We start from the raw sequence: 19,381 nt of genomic DNA on the forward strand, positions 1-19,381 counted from the left end.
AGGCTTCTGGGAATTCTGAAGACTTCTGGGAATTCCGAAGACTTCTGGGAATTCTGAAGGCTTCTGGGAATTCCGGAGCCTCTGGGGCTTCCGAATGCTTCAAGACAGTCTCCAGGGTATGTAGCCTTTGGATTTCTTGCACAATAATAAGGAACAGAGTTTTATGGAGCTGAAGGCTGCTTCTCAGGATCCTGGAGTCACGAAGACGTCTTCATGAAGGCGTTATAATCCAATGGGCGTTTCTCCAGGAATCCCTAAGGAGCTGAAGATGGCTTCATAGGATCCTGGAGTCTTTAAGACCTTAAGAAGACGTTATAATCTAACGAGCGTTTCTCCAGGAATGCTTCAGAAGCTGAAGATGGCTACATAGGATCCTGGAGTCTTTATGACTTTAAGAAGACGTTATAATCCTACGGGTATTTCTCCAGGAATGCTTCAGGAGCTGAAGACGGCTTCAAATAATCCTGAAGTCGTGAAGACGTCTTCAAGAAGATGTTTTAATCGAATGGGCATTTCTCCAGGAGTCCTTCTGGGAATTCTGAAGGCATCTGGGAATTCTGAAGACTTCTGTGAATCACGAAGGCTTCTGGGAATCCTGAAGGTTTCTGGAATTCCAAAGGCTTCTGGGAATTCTGAAGGCCTCTGGGCCTTCCGAAGGATTCAAGACGATCTCCAGGCTCTGAAGCCTTTGGATTTCTTGCACAATCCTGAAGAACAGCGTTTTATGGAGAAGGAATCGGACTTGGTCCTTCCTGGAGACGAAAGGCTTCGAAAATTTCTTCCGGGGAACTAGGTCACTGGTGGTCTAGTATATATATATATATATATATATATATATATATATATATATATATATATATATATATATATATATATATATATATTCATGTGGTCTAGTATATATATATATATATATATATATATATATATATATATATATATATATATATATATATATATATATATATATATATATATATATATATTCATGTATATATATATATATATATATATATATATATATATATATATATATATATTCATGTGTGTTTCTATGCATATGTATATATATATATATATATATATATATATATATATATATATATATATATATATATATATATATATATATATATATGTATGTATATATGTACATATATATATTATATAACATAAATAATATAAATTTATCCATGTATATACATACATGTGTTCATACATACATACAGACATATATATATGTGTGTGTGTGTGTTTATGTATGTGAAAATGTACACACATATATATATGTATATACACACACATATATATATTTATATATATATATATATATATATATATATATATATATATATATATATATATATATATATATATATATATATATATACTAGTGTCTAAGTGTGTATGGTGTATGTTTTGTGCATGCTTAGATTCGATATTATAGGATAGTTATTGCTTAAAATTTGTGAACATAAAAGTTACGCGTGCATAAGTGGCAAAAATTCGTAATTAGTCGTGTCACAAACTTACCAATCAGTTATCAAGGTGGAGATAGGAATATGTACAGCAGAGTTGACTTAAAATTATATTTCCCTTTGATGATAAACGAGTGCTTTAGTAGACTCGCTCTGTCAAAGAATAAAACCAAAAGATCAGGTTCGTTACCTGACAAGAGAGTTCAAACTCTTTTTATATGTTATTTCAAAGGTGTAGGGCATTTTATATTATACTGGATGTGTGGTAGTTAATATTTTCAAAAATATAAGTCCGTACAAAAGAAGGATGCTATAATCTGCTATCATCAATCAAACCATACAATATGAATATATATATATGTATATATAAATCGGATGACATCGACACCTTAATCCTCATAAATATATAAGAAGATGATATATAGAAATATATATATATATCGCCAAACATATATATATGTGTGTGTGTGTGTGTGTGTGTGTGTGTGTGTCATGTCTGTGTCTGAAAACCACATGTGTGTACAACATTTTAGGGATACATAAATGTTAAGATAGTATTCACATATTCCTTATAAATACGAAGCCCTATCTTTCCAAAAGTAGATTAACCCTGCGAACATAAAAGCTGCTATAATCCCCAATAACATAATCACTATGATTACCTCAGTACATATACTGTAAATGTTAAATTAGATCACGCAGTAATCTAGTCACCTCGATTACCTTTTGAGAGGAAATGAGTCAGGTAAATTATTCCGTGTAATAAATGACTTGGAAAATAAATGCCACGTTCTTAATGGTGAATAAAAGCGTAATAAAATATTACTGTAAGAATGGGGGAAATTCGTGAAAGAGGAGACCCACGCAGACAACCCCTAGTCATTATTCTCTTTTAATATCAGGTTTTGAAGCCATATGGGTCGCTGGATCCAATCACGGGAGACAGACAGACAGACAGACAGACAGGCAGACAGGCAGACGGACGAAAGACTGAAAAAGACCACATTATTATCATTTCACAATCACCAGAGTAATAATAGCCACGCAGAATTCATACTTCTAGATATTCTAACAAATGAATAATAGTTACATAGATAGGTATTAAGTAGATGGGTATTAAGTATGTGTACATAAAATTTAACAATAACAACATCGTTGATATAACATTTCAACAAACATATTTTTTCTTTTTTTTTTTTTTTTTTTTTAGCGCGGAGTCTAATAAGATGTTAATTTTCCCCGGTACCTTGGAAAGCCACAGCAAGTTAAGGTAGCAATTAACGACCTCCTTCCGGCATTCATATGCCAGGCCTTGGAATCCTCTTAGACAATAAAGTAAGAGGAAAGGAACGCGATGTTCTCACATGGCCATAAGAAGAACCTCCAGAAAGAGGGGCTTACACACCAGACTCGACTTAAATTGTGTGGTCTTAATTATCTACGAGAATTGGAACAAAAGGCATATCGAGAAATACAAATTGCGTTGGATGACTTAATGTAAATAGCATTTAATTCCTGAAACTAGTGTTTCTCTAATTTTAACCATGATAGAGCGTTTTATGACGCCTAACAAATGAAAAGGTAAATAAAGTCTGATCCTACCAGATAACCGTACCCTGGTAAACCGGCAACGTATAATTATGTCTCATTTAAGTAATAAGCGGTACAAAAATTTACATTTAGATGGAAGACGCAACATAATTTATAAAGGGTCCTTTAGAAAATAAACAAATAGATAAATGAATATAAATAAATATAAATATAAAATGTCAGCTTCCAAAAGAGGAAAGAGAAAATAAGGCTGGTGGATAGATAACAAATTATTTTTTTATATAATATTTAGTACAATTTGGTTACAGGCATAACATTCCGATGAAAATAATGATTAATTTGAAGTTAAAATTTTAGATGGCAATTCTCCAACCTGTTCAAACAATAACAGTAAAAATAAGACACCAAATAAACTACAAATGTGCCTGGAGGATTCATTATATTAAACGGAGGAAACGTTTCTCTTACAAATGAATGAAGTTTATAAAAAATCGCGAGAATCAATGGCACTTTCCCCTTATATCTTCCACATTACCGCCACATTAACTGTCCAAGCACATTCCAGTCCTTCATCCCCATAGGTAACTTTTCTGGGACATGAATTTTAATAGCTTAGCGTAAAGATATTAATAACAATTACACCAAACAATTAGACAGCTGGAAAGGCGGCACTTGACTATGGTTCTTATGTTAATGAGGTGAAACGATCTGGGTATTACCAGAATACAATGGACCCTTCCCAATGTAAAAAAATATTTCCTTCCCATTTTGACATATCATTGTCAGTCGAAACATTTATGCAATGTCTTTGGTAATAGAAAAATAACTGGAGGGGCTGAAATTCCTTGAAGCTTACCACCTCCGTTCTATGTAGCAACCTCACTGTGACTTTGTACAGTATCTTCAGTATCAGGAAACTACCACAGTCCCTTTACAAACACCAGAACGCCCTCAGTTACACTGGCGATTCCACCCATAAGTTTTTCTATGGTACCTTTTGTACCGCAAACTGACGTCGGCAGCTTTCACTTAAATTGTGTGTTAATGGTGTAACTGCAAGAAGCACCTGCCTATCGCCCTGTGTGATACCTTGCAGCAGCTAGTCTTACCATGTTGGCTTTCCGTGATGTAAATGGGAAATTGACTTCTCGAAAAAAAGTAACCATAAACTCTGTTGTCAACAAAATTAACTTGCCCACAAAACATTTGCATAATTCGCGTAGAAAGCCACGATAACGTTGTCTATAAAAACTAGTGGTGATACTTTTTTAAAGAAAAAGAAGTATCAAAGTATCAGTTTACTATAAAATAACCAAAAAAACAAACACGCGCAGATATATATATATATATATATATATATATATATATATAGGCAGGTATATATATATATATATATATATATATATATATATATATATATATATATATATATATATATATATATATATATAAATATATATATATATATATGTGTGTGTGTGTGTGTGTGTGTGTGTGTGTGTGTGTGTGTGTGTATTCAATAGGAGATGAAGGATCTAAAGAAAGTTTATCGTATTTAACTTGCATGACAGTGGAGTGAGCATCTACAGTAGGTTACGTGAAATAAGAATATTATTTATGGAATATCAATGTTGTGCGTAAGTACCCAGACAATCTGTATCTTATAAAAAATGGATTGCCGTTCATGTTTCTCTGAACGAAAACCATAAATGTTTCGACTGACAATGATTGTCAAAATGGCAACAAATATCCATTTACATTGCGATGTCAATTCAGATTCCTGTAATATTCCTTTTATTTCCTCTCCAAAAGAAACAAATTTGTTAAATAAAATGTATTTCAGCTTTGTCTAATTGTTTTGTAGCCTATTAAATCTTTCTCTCTCTCTATCTCTCTCTCTCATGTCCCAGAAAAGTTACTCTCTCAGGTGTTGTCAGGACTTTATTACGCATATAGTCTCTTTTTATGAATCTGATTTTTCCCATGTTTCCATACCAAAGGTCGATTATCAATTTATAAACTCTCATTCATTTCTAAGAAAACGTTTCTCCGTTCTAATCTTCTAATGAAAACAGTCGTTGAAAGGAAGTATTAAAGAATCAAGCTATATTCTGCAGGCATTATTACCAGTAGGCCATCTAAAATTTGCACCTCACACATTAATCATTATTCATATCACAACGTTATAACATGTGATGACCTATAAAAAAATAATTGTGTTGGTAGACGTTTGTTTTCTCATTTTTTAGTTCCTCACGCGTGAGATGAGACAAAGGTTAGAGTAGAGGAAGGTTTCATATTAGCTAGATACCATCTAGGACAGCAGGTGAATGAAGTGGTTCTCCAATCACGGTGTCTGTGTCACGTGCCTGGCCACTGATTGGCTGTGTGGAGTGTGGCAACGAGCAGGTGTCGGCTAACGGACCTATAGAATCTGAGTGTGCCACGTGCCATAGCTGGGATTGGCTGACAGAGAAGACACGTCGCTTGACCAACCAACAGGTGTTGGGTGAAAGACGTATTCAGGAGGTTAATCTATGCGGCACCATTCCCTCCATGTTTTTTCTCGTAATAGTATCCAATTATGTGTGATTTTTCTGCAGACTGGAGGCTGCTATTTACTGACAATAGCTCTCTCTCTCTCTCTCTCTCTCTCTCTCTCTCTCTCTCTCAAATGAAACACAGGTATAAACCCTAACCCTTTTTCTCTTTAGTTAAGATGTCTCCAAAATGACTGATACACAATGGTAGAGGTTTACATATATAGGATAGGATGACATTGCAAACGAATTTACAGATGGTTGAAAAAATATGTCAGCACCTGACGAAAGGAGGAGCACCAACCTCTTTCACGAAAGAGGTGTGCAGTCCAATAAACAGATCTTACTTTTCTTTTTCCATGCAAGAGCGCTGTTATTCTGTGTGTTTAAGTGTTTTATTCCGCTCTCTTTCAATGATTATCAAAATTGACTGTAATGGGATAGTGATGTAAACATACATTTGTTAGTAATGTCTCCAAAAACACACACACACACACACACATTATGAAATATATATAACCATATATTTTGGGCAGTCTTTAGCTTGCCTGTGCCCCTGTTCACTGTAGAATATGGATTGGATCCAGGACCATATTACAATCAAAATATATTAAAAACATAATGACTGTTGTCTGCGTGGGCCTCCGATCTTTATGGAATTCCCCGTTTCTTACAGGAGAATGACCAAATTCACTAGTGGATTTTGGCATTTATTTTCCAAGTTTATTGGATCTGGAATAATTTACCTGACTCATCTTCTTCAAAAGGGGTTTGAGGATTAGGTGTCGATGTCATCTGATTTAACAATTTCCTCCTGACAGGTTCATATTGTTGGTTTGATTGATGATAGCAGATTCCAGCATCCTTCTTTTGTACGGACAGCTACTTTTGAAAACCAACTCCGCCCTATTTAGTTAATGACATGCCCCTGTATTTTTCTATCTTAAAATTTATGAATCCAAGCGTAAAATGTTGATCTTTTGTGCTCTGTTATTCACGAGAGCGATCTACCTGTCTCGACACACGTAGATGTCCTGACAATTGCTACACGGTATCTTGTAAACCCGGCTTCTTCCCTTTTGTTATTTAAGTATACGTTAATATATAACTCCCGATGGATTTGGGATAATGGAAAATGAATAGATTGTTAGGCCTGAGTTGTTCGGAGGCCTTGGATATTTTCATATTATACCACACATTTATTTTGTTGTTGAAATCCATTTGTCTGTTGTGAGTGGGACCTTTATAGTATATTTTATTCGCTTTGTTAATAGCTATTCTCCGATAATGTGTGGTGGATATAGCATTGCGTTAGGTGTAAGCCGGATCATGTTAAATTCTTTATCCAGGTACTCATTTGAACATATCCTAAGTCCTCTGAGGAATAAGTTGCACCCTACTAATGATTTTTACGGAGACCGTGGTAGCTTAAGAAATGAATGTAGGAGACAGCGGAAAGGTGGGTTTTAGATGTACTGTAAATGCATACCAGTTCAGGTATGCATTTCTTATGATCAGTACATCTAGGAACGGCAGTTTTCCGTCTTTTTCCCATTCTGTTTTAAATTTTATTCCTCAGAGAACTTAGGAATTTAGCCTGGATAAAAAATTTAACAAAGTCCCCTAGCTATTGTCCCAGAAAGTAAAGATATCATCTAGGGCTATCTAAGCCAGATAAAATATACTATAAAGGTCCCACTCACAACAGACAAATAGATTTCAACAACAAAATAAAGCTTCCATACGATGAAAACATCCAAAAGGCCTCCGAACAACTCAGGCCTAACAACTTTTTCATTTTCCATTATCCCAAATCCATCGGAGTTCGCTTTCGTTAACGATACTTAAATAACAAAAGGGAAGAAGCCGGAGTTTACAAGATACCGTGCAGCAATTGTCAGGACATCTACGTAGGTGAGACAGGTAGATCACTCTCGCAAAGAATAACAGAGCACAAAAGATCAGTACATTACTCTTCGGAGAGTTCGGGAATTTTCCTACATATCAGAAATACAGGGCATGTCATTAACTGGAGTGGGGCGGAGTTGGTTTTCAAAAGTAGCTGTCCGTACAAAAGAAGGATGCTGGAATCTGCTATCATCAATCAAACCAACAATATGAACCTGTCAGGAGGACATTGGAAATCGGATGACATCGACACCTTAATCCTCAAACCCCTCGTGAAGAAGATGACCCAAGAAACGCGACCGCCAGATCCATCGCCAAACGGGAGCTAATGAGTCCAAAATCCACTAGGGAATTTGGTCATTCTCCTCCCTAAGAAACGCCACCTCCATATCATCGGAGGCCTAGGGCCACACCTTTATGTTTTTGTATATATACCATTGTAACTTTCCACCTGTCCATATTCTACCAGTGAACAGGGGCACAGAAGCTAGTGCCCGAAATATATGGTTTCAACGTTTAAATAGTGTTTTATGGGCCTCTTATATTCATATTACACTGTAGTATTACAGGAAAAGATATATATATATATATATATAGTATATATATATATATATATATATATATATATATATATATATATATATATATATATATATATATATATATATATATATATATATATATATATATATATATATATAAACTATATATATATAAAATATATACATACTTGTTATGCCAAAAGGCTATTTTCAGTCATGTATGTACTGTCATCCACAGACTGGCCCTCTCTCTCTCTCTCTCTCTCTCTCCTCTCTCTCTCTCTCTCTCTCTCTCTAAAACAAAATAGGATATGTTTTTGAAGAAATGATTTTGACATGGGCTCAAATTGGAACGAATAAAAAGCTGGCTATATCGCAAGTTTATCTTCAGCAATTGACATACAGATGATTGAATTCTTTCAGTAACTATTGAATATAGACAACTCTTCATTAACTTATTTCTATGAAGGACACCTTGTGTCACCAAGGTGTGGCTTAATGGAAGCAACTAAGAAACTTCGATGACAGAAACTTCATCCAAAATGCAGTGAATCGTATTCGGGGACAGCTCATCATCTTGGAAAAGATAACAGTTCGGGATTCGCTCGCCTAACCATCGGTTCTGAGGTCATAAACGTTCATCAGGGCAAAAGGTACCAAGAGCATAAGCTTTAATGAGGCTTCCATCAGTATCTCGGGGAAACTTATTGAAAAGAAATGTTAAACGTAAGCCAGGATATGTTGTATATCTTAATGATATGTAACACTTATCCCAGTATGAACTGAAGTGACACTCATGTCGATTTAATCAGATGCTTAGGGGTACCCTACTGAAAAGGCAGGTGGCAAAGTTGACACGTTACTGCATCTTTTTAGACAGCAACACTTCATTTGGGCCTTTTATTTTATGAACTACTTGCTGATGAAATTTCTTCCCTCCATTTTCTCCCATAAAAGCATTATATTCTCGTAAGTTAATGTGTTCAAACGTACCCCAAATTTTCATCATATACCTATTTTGAATTCATTCTCTTTGCCCCTGACTACCTTAAACATTTTCTTGTATATGGCTACTTAATCATCTGTTTTGTCTTGCAACTGGAATTCAAACATTCTCTCTCTCTCTCTCTCTCTCTCTCTCTCTCTCTCTCTCTCTCTCTCTCTCTCTCTCTCTCTCTCTGTCCTATGCACACTTCACTGATTATTGCATACTTCTGCCACTTTCTGGCTGTAACCATTTTCCATTTTTCATCTTTTTCTCCTTACATGATATTCTCTCCTTATTAAATTTACTTATCACTTTCATTTTCAGCTATAATTTCAACCCTTTCTATATAACTAACACCTCATTCTCTCTTTTGCTCCAGCCAAATATGATCACATGCCTTAACCCACTCTTCTTCTCACCACTGCATTCATCACTTTATTCTTTAATCTCCTGCGTACAAAAATACAATCTAACAAAAAACTTATGGATATTATTATAATATAAGATTATGCGCATGTTTTGATTTGATGTATATGATTTTGAGATGTCTTTGTTTCTTACAGATGTCTCTTGTGTTCTGTATTTTGATATAATTTTCAGCTTATTTCATATGATTTGAGGTGACTTTGTAATGTATAATCATTCATGTTTATAACACACCGTGTTTGTGGAAGTTAAAGTTTAAATGCTGTAGAGAGAGAGAGAGAGATATTTTGAAACATTATCAGATAACCCCATTTCTTGTGTACACAGCTGCATGGAGGCAAAGGCAAGGGCTACTTTGCTTATCTTGACGAGATGACACTTATGGCCGAACGCCTGTTAAATATTTAATCTGTGTGCCTGTTCTGTAATTACTAACTTTTTCTATTCCTTATTATGTGTTCCATAATCTGGAAGAAGGAATGAGGAAGTGAGAGAGATGAAGTTGACACGTTGACAGCCGACCCAAATCGGTCACAAAATACTTTTTCTATTTACCCAGGTGTCCAGCCTAGTGGAAGGATGCTGTCAATCTTGAGATAAGGCGCTTGATGCTCCAGTCCTGTATGTATACCGTACATGTATACCTGTATGTATAATGTATGTATACTTTATGTATCATGTATACTGAGAGGGGAAGGAGAAATCTGTTATTCAAAGACTGAAGGGACTAGTTAGTAACCCTTCAGGACCCACCATATATATAAAGGGAAATCAGAGAGAGCCAGGAGTTGCCTTGGGGAATTCAAAGATAGCAGTTCTCTCTCTCTCTCTCTCTCTCTCTCTCTCTCTCTCTCTCTCTCTCTCTCTGGTTCAGTATTGTGTCTAATAATATATAAAGTATTGATTATCCTCCTTCCTTGGGGAATTCAAAGATAGCAGTTCTCTCTCTCTCTCTCTCTCTCTCTCTCTCTTCTCTCTCTCTCTCTCTTCTCTCTCTCTGGTTCAGTATTGTGTCTAATTTGTAAGTATTGATTATCCTCCTTCCACAAAAACATAAGTTTTGTATTTTATAATATGAAATTTATATTATGAAAATTGTGAAAATGTGTTTTACTATTTTCTGTTGAAGAAGGTAAGATCCTTACTTGATATGCTTTGTACTGTTATTGTGATAGAGAATTATTATTTTGATAAGAGGTGGACAATATCTCTTATAGTGAGTTCTAATGTGTCTTGCTGCTAACTATTTTTTACTGATTGCAAATGATTGTGACTTGACAGTGTTGTCTTTGAGTGAGTTTTAGAAAGACGTGAGTTTAGCCTTTTTTTTTTTTTTTTTGTAATCTTTTGAAGATTGATATAATCTTTAATCATATTTTGTCTTAGTGAAATTGCTGTTGGTATATTTCAAGTTTTTGCATATTTCATTCTTATGTGTATGTGATGACTTCGAGTTTTGTTGGTGTTAATTTCAGTGAATACTTGTGTTGGTTCCAGATATTAATATATTTGGGAACACTTATGTTGGGTTTAATTAACCAGGTATATATCTAAAACTTGAGTGAGAGTTAATGGTTTTAATCTTACTTAATTAAATTGCTTTCTTGATAAAGTAAAGTTTTGTGAATTAAGCTTGGTTAAGAAATATTTAATTCTTACACTGTTGTCAGATAACAGTAAATCTTTTTGAGATTGTGAACTCTGCGTATAACTTTTGAACTTAAAAATAAATTTGTCTGTTTAAAGTTTTAAAAGCACAGTGATTCATTTTGACCACCAGTGATTAGAGATATTTGTATGTGTACAAGGTAAGTGATATATCTGTTTGTTCACCTGAGACTTATCTAGGTGAAGTAGAACCAGGGAAACAATTTTAGTATTTGTTGGAGTGATCCCCTTTTTCCCCTAGTCTGTTTATGGCTTATCATTTGTTACCTCACCCATAACTTGATAAATTTAGAATGAATTTTCAAGTGTCAAACAAGTTTTAAGGGATTACTGTACCTTTAGAGTATTCAGTCTTAATATTTTTGTTATGAGGTTTCAGGTGTCTGGCTGAAGTGAGGTAACTTTTTTTGGTCTTATTAATTGTGTAATAAGCAGGTACTTGATCACTTCATAACAATATTCTTCTTTATAATTCAGGTGTTTCCATAATGCAGCCTCTTATTGGATTCATTTTAACAAGATTCTCTTTATTCTCATCCCCACCCCACCTGTGACAGACTTTCTGTCACCTACCATTGCATTTAAATCACATACCACAGCCTCATTTTCTTGTCCTCCACACTCAGACAGGCACAGATTCAGTCTCTGAGAGCAAAAACTGTTTTTACACAAACAAAAGTGGCTTCAATAAGAATGAAACACTTAATGCCAATTATATCCTTTAACTGCTCTGCAGAAAACCACCATAGCTCCATTCAATTATTATGCTCGGAAGATGGGTTCATGAACAGCTCATCAGACCTCTACAAATACTAACTATTCACCTCTATTGCATGTGCACTTTCACACTTACTAAATTGTAGGGCTCTTCCGTCGCAGCACCTCTTTCACGCCGTGTAGTCACACTTTTTCATTCTCCTTCTCCTTTTTCTCAAACTTCAGAATTATAGAGGCATTTCACCAACGTAGCTTCCTTCATTCTCACAATATAGCCAACCACCTCTAAACATTCCATTCTATCTTTTCACTTATGCCGCTCTTCTTACCACACACACACATAGAGACATACACACACACACAACACACACACACATATATATATGTGTGTGTGTATGTGTGTGTGTGTGTGACTAGTGAATTTTAGTCACATCGTTTTGACATTTGTTCTACCACTGAAATAATACCGAAGGAGAACTGTAATTGATAAGTAGATTCGAACCACCGACAGCAATTTCCCCGGATTTCAATGACGAGCTCTCTTCCCACTGCACTGTCAAGAGAGAAATGAGTCGATACTGACTCAGCTGTACATATGCTGGTCGAATGCAGGTATATGTACGTAGCATCGAAATCAACACACCCCATGACCGCCAATTAGTACGTTTGAAACACTAGCTATTTATATCTCTTCTTCACATCACCGTGACATTTTTTTGTATTCAGAAAGTAGAACTACAAATGTCGTTGAATATCCAATATGTTCTACCTCGGACATAATACTGAAAGGATAATTGATAAGTGATAGTCACCTAGTAGATTTGAACCACTAACAGCAACTAGCTCCGACTTCAGGTGGCCACCCCTTATTAGTTATTATTTCCCTTTCGGTATTACTCATGATATACTGAGATTTGTAAGTATTTATTCTGGAACACTCAAAACTCCAGAAATATTAAAGTTCTAAATGGAGTTTGTTTCAGAGGCATTTAAACACCCCCAGGTTTGATTTACCTAATATAAGATATACATAAATTCTACTCTGAATGCATTCACAGTGTTTAATCTGGTTAGAAAGAGGTGTACAATGAGGAATAAAAAATATTTTAAACACACTTTTATCAAAACACAATAAAAAGTGAATAAAAGTAATTTTTTGAGACACACAAGGATTTTCTTACAATTAATCATGTATACAAAATAAAAAGCGTGGTCGCCAAACATAGAAGGGAATGCTACAAGAAAATTTTTTTTTTTATTTATTGTAGCATTTCCTTCCACGTTTGGAGAGAAAGCTTTTATTTTTGTAGACATGATTAATTGTAAGAAAATCCTGGTGTGTCTCAAGAAATTATTTTTATTTACTTATTAGTGCATTTAATAAAAATGTGTTTTAACAAAGTTTTTTTTATATTTTTTTATTTTATACTTTTTAGTTTTGACAGAAATTTTAACTGATTTATGATTGTAGCTACGAAATTGAATGTGATATCCTGTCGAGCCAAAGAAGGTTTGAAAAATCCATAGAGTTATTAACTTATTCTACAGAGTCAAAGAAGGTATGAAAAATCCGAAGATTTTCATACAAATTCTGAAATACTGGGAGAGGTCACTGTAGGGCCTCTATAGGTCACTGCCGACCTACTGATCATGTAAGGTTGTATTGTCACCGGGATTAAGTAATGCAAAATTTCAAGTCCATCGGACGTAGGGAACAAACAGAAAATTGACTTACAAGTTTTGACCCAAACAGATGCAGAAGTCAAGTTAAATAAAGGCATGTAAAAACAAGAACTTCTCTGATAGATCTGAGAATCAATTCAATCTAATTGTGTTTAGTTTAGGACTGCAATGTGGGAAGCACCAACGATGAATAAGTAACAATGATTCAGGTGTGACATCAAATCTATATCGAACAGTGATCCAAGTAAACGAGTGTATGTTAGCACAGAGGTATCAGACAATCAAGTGAAAATCAGATTAAACAAGTAAAAATTGTGCCAAAGATTCTTCGGCGCAATCGAGTTTTCTGTACATCGTATAAAGCAAAAACCATCGCTCTTTGCAGCTAAGCCCCACCCACTGCCTACGTCACGACCATCCCTTGAAGCTGATTGGTTAGCAATGATTTCGCAAAGTTGTTAATCTGTGGTTCTTTTCATATTCATTAATTTTGCAATGGTTGTTTTACTAAAATACAATACATTCTGCTGATTATCGAAAGGAAATGTTATATTATCCACAGAAATAAAATCATAATACGCATCTCCCTAAAAATGATAAAAAAAATAGGAAAATATGAATGAAGTCAGGAGTGTTCCGCGATGCTACCATGTTGTTTTTCGTAAATGAGGTTCACAGGGCAAGGTCTATGCTCTCTAAACCTTGACACAGGGAATGTCTTGCGTTCGAATCGGTGCACTTGAATTACAGGAAAATGGTAATTACCATCTGATATTGTCAAGCATGTTCACCATTCTAAACTTAAACACAAAGTCTTTCTCAGAGCTATGCAGACTGGTATTTCATACTGATTTTAGCGGTCTACTGCACTTAGTGGTTCTATATTGAGAAGCAGAGATACAAAAAGATTCAGAGTCTGAAGGATAAGTAAAAATTCCCTGAATTCAGAGGAAACTGAACTGGGTCACAATTCCACGAAGAAAAGGTCATGAAAATGTTTCATTTGAGATATAAATGACAGACTATGAAAAGTTTGTCAGTGAGCTCCAACTGGACCCAGTAACGAACACCATACGACTGTCTTATTTAAAACCTAGTATCATTGACATGGAATTATTCTTGCTAGCTTAATTTGGTGAGTAACACTGGCAGCGTTAATAAAGTTATCAAAGGAACATATACCGACTAATAAATTTATTATCTTCTTACTAGATACATGAATACTGTTACAGAAAATTGTAATAGTTGATGGAAGACGTAAGATAGGGACCACAATGAAGTACTGGCAAGAAACAAGTGTTAGTCGATTTTGGATATAATATATATATATATATATATATATATATATATATATATATATATATATATATATATATATATATATATATATATATTTGTTATATATGTACACAATCACGTGGAACAGCGCCTTCAACACATATGTGTGTCTGTGTGTTGAATACTGTTTTATATGATGGAAGATATATATAGTATATATATATATATATATATATATATATATATATATATATATATATATATATATATATATATATATATATATGCTTGCATATATAGTTGGGGAAATATAGTTATATATATATAGGTTCCAACTTCTTTTAGATATGGCCCAGTGGATAATATGAGAGACCTGACTGATCCCGATCAGTCAGAAATTTATGTATATATATATATATATATATATATATATATATATATATATATATATATATATATATATATATATATACATACATGTGTGTGTGTGTGTACTTTTGAAGAAGAGAAAGATGAGTTTTACCATTTCTGGATGTCAACACTTATAATTTTCGCTTTAATATGTGTTGTTTGTACTTTTCCCGTATTTAGGATGGATCAACTTGGCCATCTGTTTTTAGTTTTCTGTAAAAGAAAACTTTTGTGCCGGTTTTGTCTGTCCGCCCCAAGATCTTAAAAACTATTGAGGCCAGAGGCTGCTAATTGTTATATTGATCATCCACCCTCCAATAATCAAACACATCAAATTGCAGCCCTCTAGCCTCAGTAGTTTTTATTTTATTTAAAATTAAAATTAGCCATAACCGTGCTTCTGGCAACGATATCAGATAGACCACCACCGGGCCTTGATTAAATTCTCATGGGCCGAGGCTCATACAGCATTATACCGAGACCACCGAAAGATAGATTTTTGGTGGCCTTAATTATACGCTGTAGTGGCTGTACAGAAAACTCGATGGAGCCGAAGAAACTTCGGCGCAGTTTTTACTTGTTTAACTTCCAATCTTCTTGTTAGGTTTTGAACTGCTTGTGACGAAGCTTGGTTTGTGGTAAGAATGGACTTGTAAGATTGTCTTGTTTCTACTTATTCTAATTTCTGTCTTATTTTAAATTATTTTCTTCTTTTTCTTACGTAAAATTTCCTTATGTAAAAAAAAGTTCTCTTACTTTATTCATTGTACCTTTTCATATTCTCCTTCTTGTGGAGAACCTGCAAATCAAATACCATGAGTTTTATTCATCTGCACACACACACACACACACACACACACACACACACATATATATATATATATATATATATATATATATATATATATATATATATATATATATATATATATATATATATATGTGTGTGTGTGTGTGTGTGTGTGTGTGTGTGTGTGTGTGTGTGTGTACCAGCATCAGATACTGCACATATCCGTACAAAGATTAACGTATTTTAGTAAAAGCAGCAAAATAGGCAAAAGCTCACAGCACCCAATATCCCTTACCAAAATATGCAGTCAGTCAGCAAACGGAAGGTGCAACGCACCAGGCCTGTGCAATCGGGAGGAGTGCCCTTTACAATGAGAAAAAGAGAAAAATGAAAAAGAAAAGGGGTAGGAGGAACGGGTATATTAAAGAGAGAATCAAAAACTCTTCTCTCCATATGTTTGTCATCCATCTTAGAATGACCTATTGTATATGATTGAAAAAAAATAATCTCAATTTCCTGCGGTCCGCAATGGCTCTGACTTGTCTGCATATAGTGTGTTCTTAGTGAAAACTCTCTCTCTCTCTCTCTCTCTCTCTCTCTCTCTCTCTCTCTCTCTCTCTCTCTCTCTCTCTCTCTCGTCTGTGAGTGGGAACTTCTTCCAAGAGAAATGAAAATTCTGTCTTCAAAGGCATTTACATGTAATCAAAATTACTTTAGGAGTTATAATCATGGACAGAACAGTATAATAGACCCTTGGTCCTTCTTTTAATTGCATTTATTGCTACTAAGTGCAATATGAATAACCAGTCACAAACTATTTTAGAACTTGATCTGCAACCCATTAATTCGTAAACCTATTTGCCAGATAATGAATGAAAAAACATGAAATACGTTTTATCCTTTCTTTCTCCCTAATTCTTTCAAATATCTCTGCGAAATGTTTATTCTTATATTGTCTTTCTGATTTTCCATGGAAAGGGTTGTCTGTACTGTACCTGTACCCCTCAGCTCATAGAACCTTACGACAGTAAAAACATAACCTCGTTTACTAACGCATATCCCCTTTCCTACCAAAAAAATATGAATTCTGCCAGTTCCATTACTCCTGCCCATCAGACATTCAGTTGAGCGAGTAGGCGCAGTGTTCACTCCTAGCCTATCGTTCTATTGCGGCTCATACCACTCATAAATCTGGTAGGGTTGTAGGACATCCCATATGATGATGGAAATGAAAATCTTGATACTCTTTACCATTAAAGTTTTCAAAAACAGCAAATCTAACACTTTTGTGTGTATCTATCTATGGCTAATTTTCTTAATGTAAAGGCCAGTCCTTGGCTTTCATTTTTCGGGTCATTTTCATTATACTGATTCTAGGGATATAATAATTTTCAATTATACTCCAGTCTTATGCTCATTTATTCATCAGGAATCCTACATTCCTGAAGACTGGCAAGGCACATGGCCTGTCTCTTATTCCATCTTAGTTCCTAAAGGAATTTACAGAATGGGTCTGTGTTATGTTGCCTTTTTCACTTCATACTACTAAAACGTACGCGTCTTCATCAGTTCCATAAATCTTTGCCAATGATTCAGTCTCCAAACTTATCTTTTCTTATCTTGCAACATTTGACCCGGTTTTATTTCTGTTTTCCACATTTAACGACCCTCCGAGATACCTATTCCATCATCGCAGAATTTTGGTTTCTTCTGACAGATTATCTCCATCCCTATCACTTATTTCAAGATCCATTGTCCAGTTACCTTTATTCATGATCCTATATCCCTGGAAAATATATTTTTTTATTTTTAGCAAGTTTCCCACAAATTTTCTACGAATTCCACCTTTTTAATTCATTTGTCAGTTTGCATGTAGCGCTACATATATCTCTTTTGTTGGTCACCAATACTTCAAACAATCTCCTTTTCGTTTCTTCCACAAACTCTTCAATTCCCATATTGCACCTTTTGTTCTTCATTCCCTATTCATACCATCACTATACCAAGACGCACTATGTCGAATCTGTAACCCATCCTTGAATTTTGCATGCTTCTCATATACTACTTCCAATTCATTAGCCCAAAATTTTACCTATGGCCTCATTTCCAACCTTTCTTCTAAATTTAGAACTCTGTTTACACCTGTGCTTCAAACAAGAACTGATTTTAGATATGCCACTTGCCAATCAGCTTCTTGCGACAGTAGCCATTAATTTGCCATTATAATTCAACGGACTATTTTCAACACCGTTTCTTCCTTCCACAAAGGAAATCAAGTTCTTTACTGAGGACTTTAACAAGACTCCATTCTTATTCACCTTCACCCCAAACCTCCCCACCACGCTACGCCATCTATTTCATTTTCCGTCCTCTACCCTTATATTTATATCGCCTAGCACGACCATTTTTTCTCATTCACCAAATTCAGCCAGGCATATATATTTATACTGTCAGAAATTCTCTCATGGAAATTTTTCTTCCTTCCTCGACTATATACACTTAATATCTGACCATCGATTTTAGATCAGTCTTACAATATGGAAATGAATGGAGATATTGCCTTTCTCATGTCCTTACATGTTATGGATGTATCAACATCCTTCTTCATTTGACTTCAAGGTCAGCATCCTCCTTACTTACCAATTCCATCTGCTCTTCCGGAATAAATATACACATTTCACTGCCCTGTATATATATATATATATATATATATATATATATATATATATATATATATATATATATATATATATATATATATATATATATGTGTATTATATATATATATATATATATATATATATATATATATATATAAATATATATATATATATATATATATATATATATATATATATATATATATATATATATATATATATATATATATATATATATATATATATATATATATATAACATATGTTACAGTTAATATGTATAATCAGTTAATATGTATATTCCTGAAAAAAAACAGTTAATACATATATTACCTGTTTCACTCAGGAATATACATAATACCTAAAAATTTCAGTTATTATACATGTTAACTGAAATTTGGAGTCTTTTTTTATACATATTCCCTAAACTGAAAATTGAAGGGGTGAAGTGAAAATAAGACAATAATATATGAAAAATAAAGTACGATACTAAAAGTGACATTTGTAAAATACGATAACTCTTGAGTGCTAATTACTAATTACTCACTCTCCAATAGGCCTATTAACAATATGACTATTGACTACTGCCCTTTGTCACGTCTTCTTTGTTTATTTCTCTGTGTTTATTTCTCTTTGTTTCAGTGTGACTTGTGACCTTGGTAGTGAAAAACTTCTAAGTCTGATTGTAAAATGGATTCTGAAGCCAGAAGGGAGCAACATTTTGTGGAAGAACTAAAAAAGT

At 34.2% G+C, this 19,381-nt stretch overlaps 1 protein-coding gene across 1 annotated transcript in view; it reads left to right on the forward strand.

Moving 5' to 3' along the window:
• The first annotated feature begins 19,040 nt into the window (after positions 1-19,040).
• LOC136841037 (uncharacterized) overlaps positions 19,041-19,381 on the forward strand; it is an 8,540-nt gene continuing 8,199 nt past the window's right edge. The window contains exon 1 of the mRNA XM_067108092.1: positions 19,041-19,381. This exon is cut by the window's right edge and continues 1,245 nt beyond it. The gene's annotated coding sequence lies outside the window, so the exon portion shown is untranslated.

Source organism: Macrobrachium rosenbergii, chromosome 8 (genome assembly GCF_040412425.1).
Source record: "Macrobrachium rosenbergii isolate ZJJX-2024 chromosome 8, ASM4041242v1, whole genome shotgun sequence".
Classification (NCBI taxonomy): Eukaryota; Metazoa; Arthropoda; class Malacostraca; order Decapoda; family Palaemonidae; genus Macrobrachium; species Macrobrachium rosenbergii.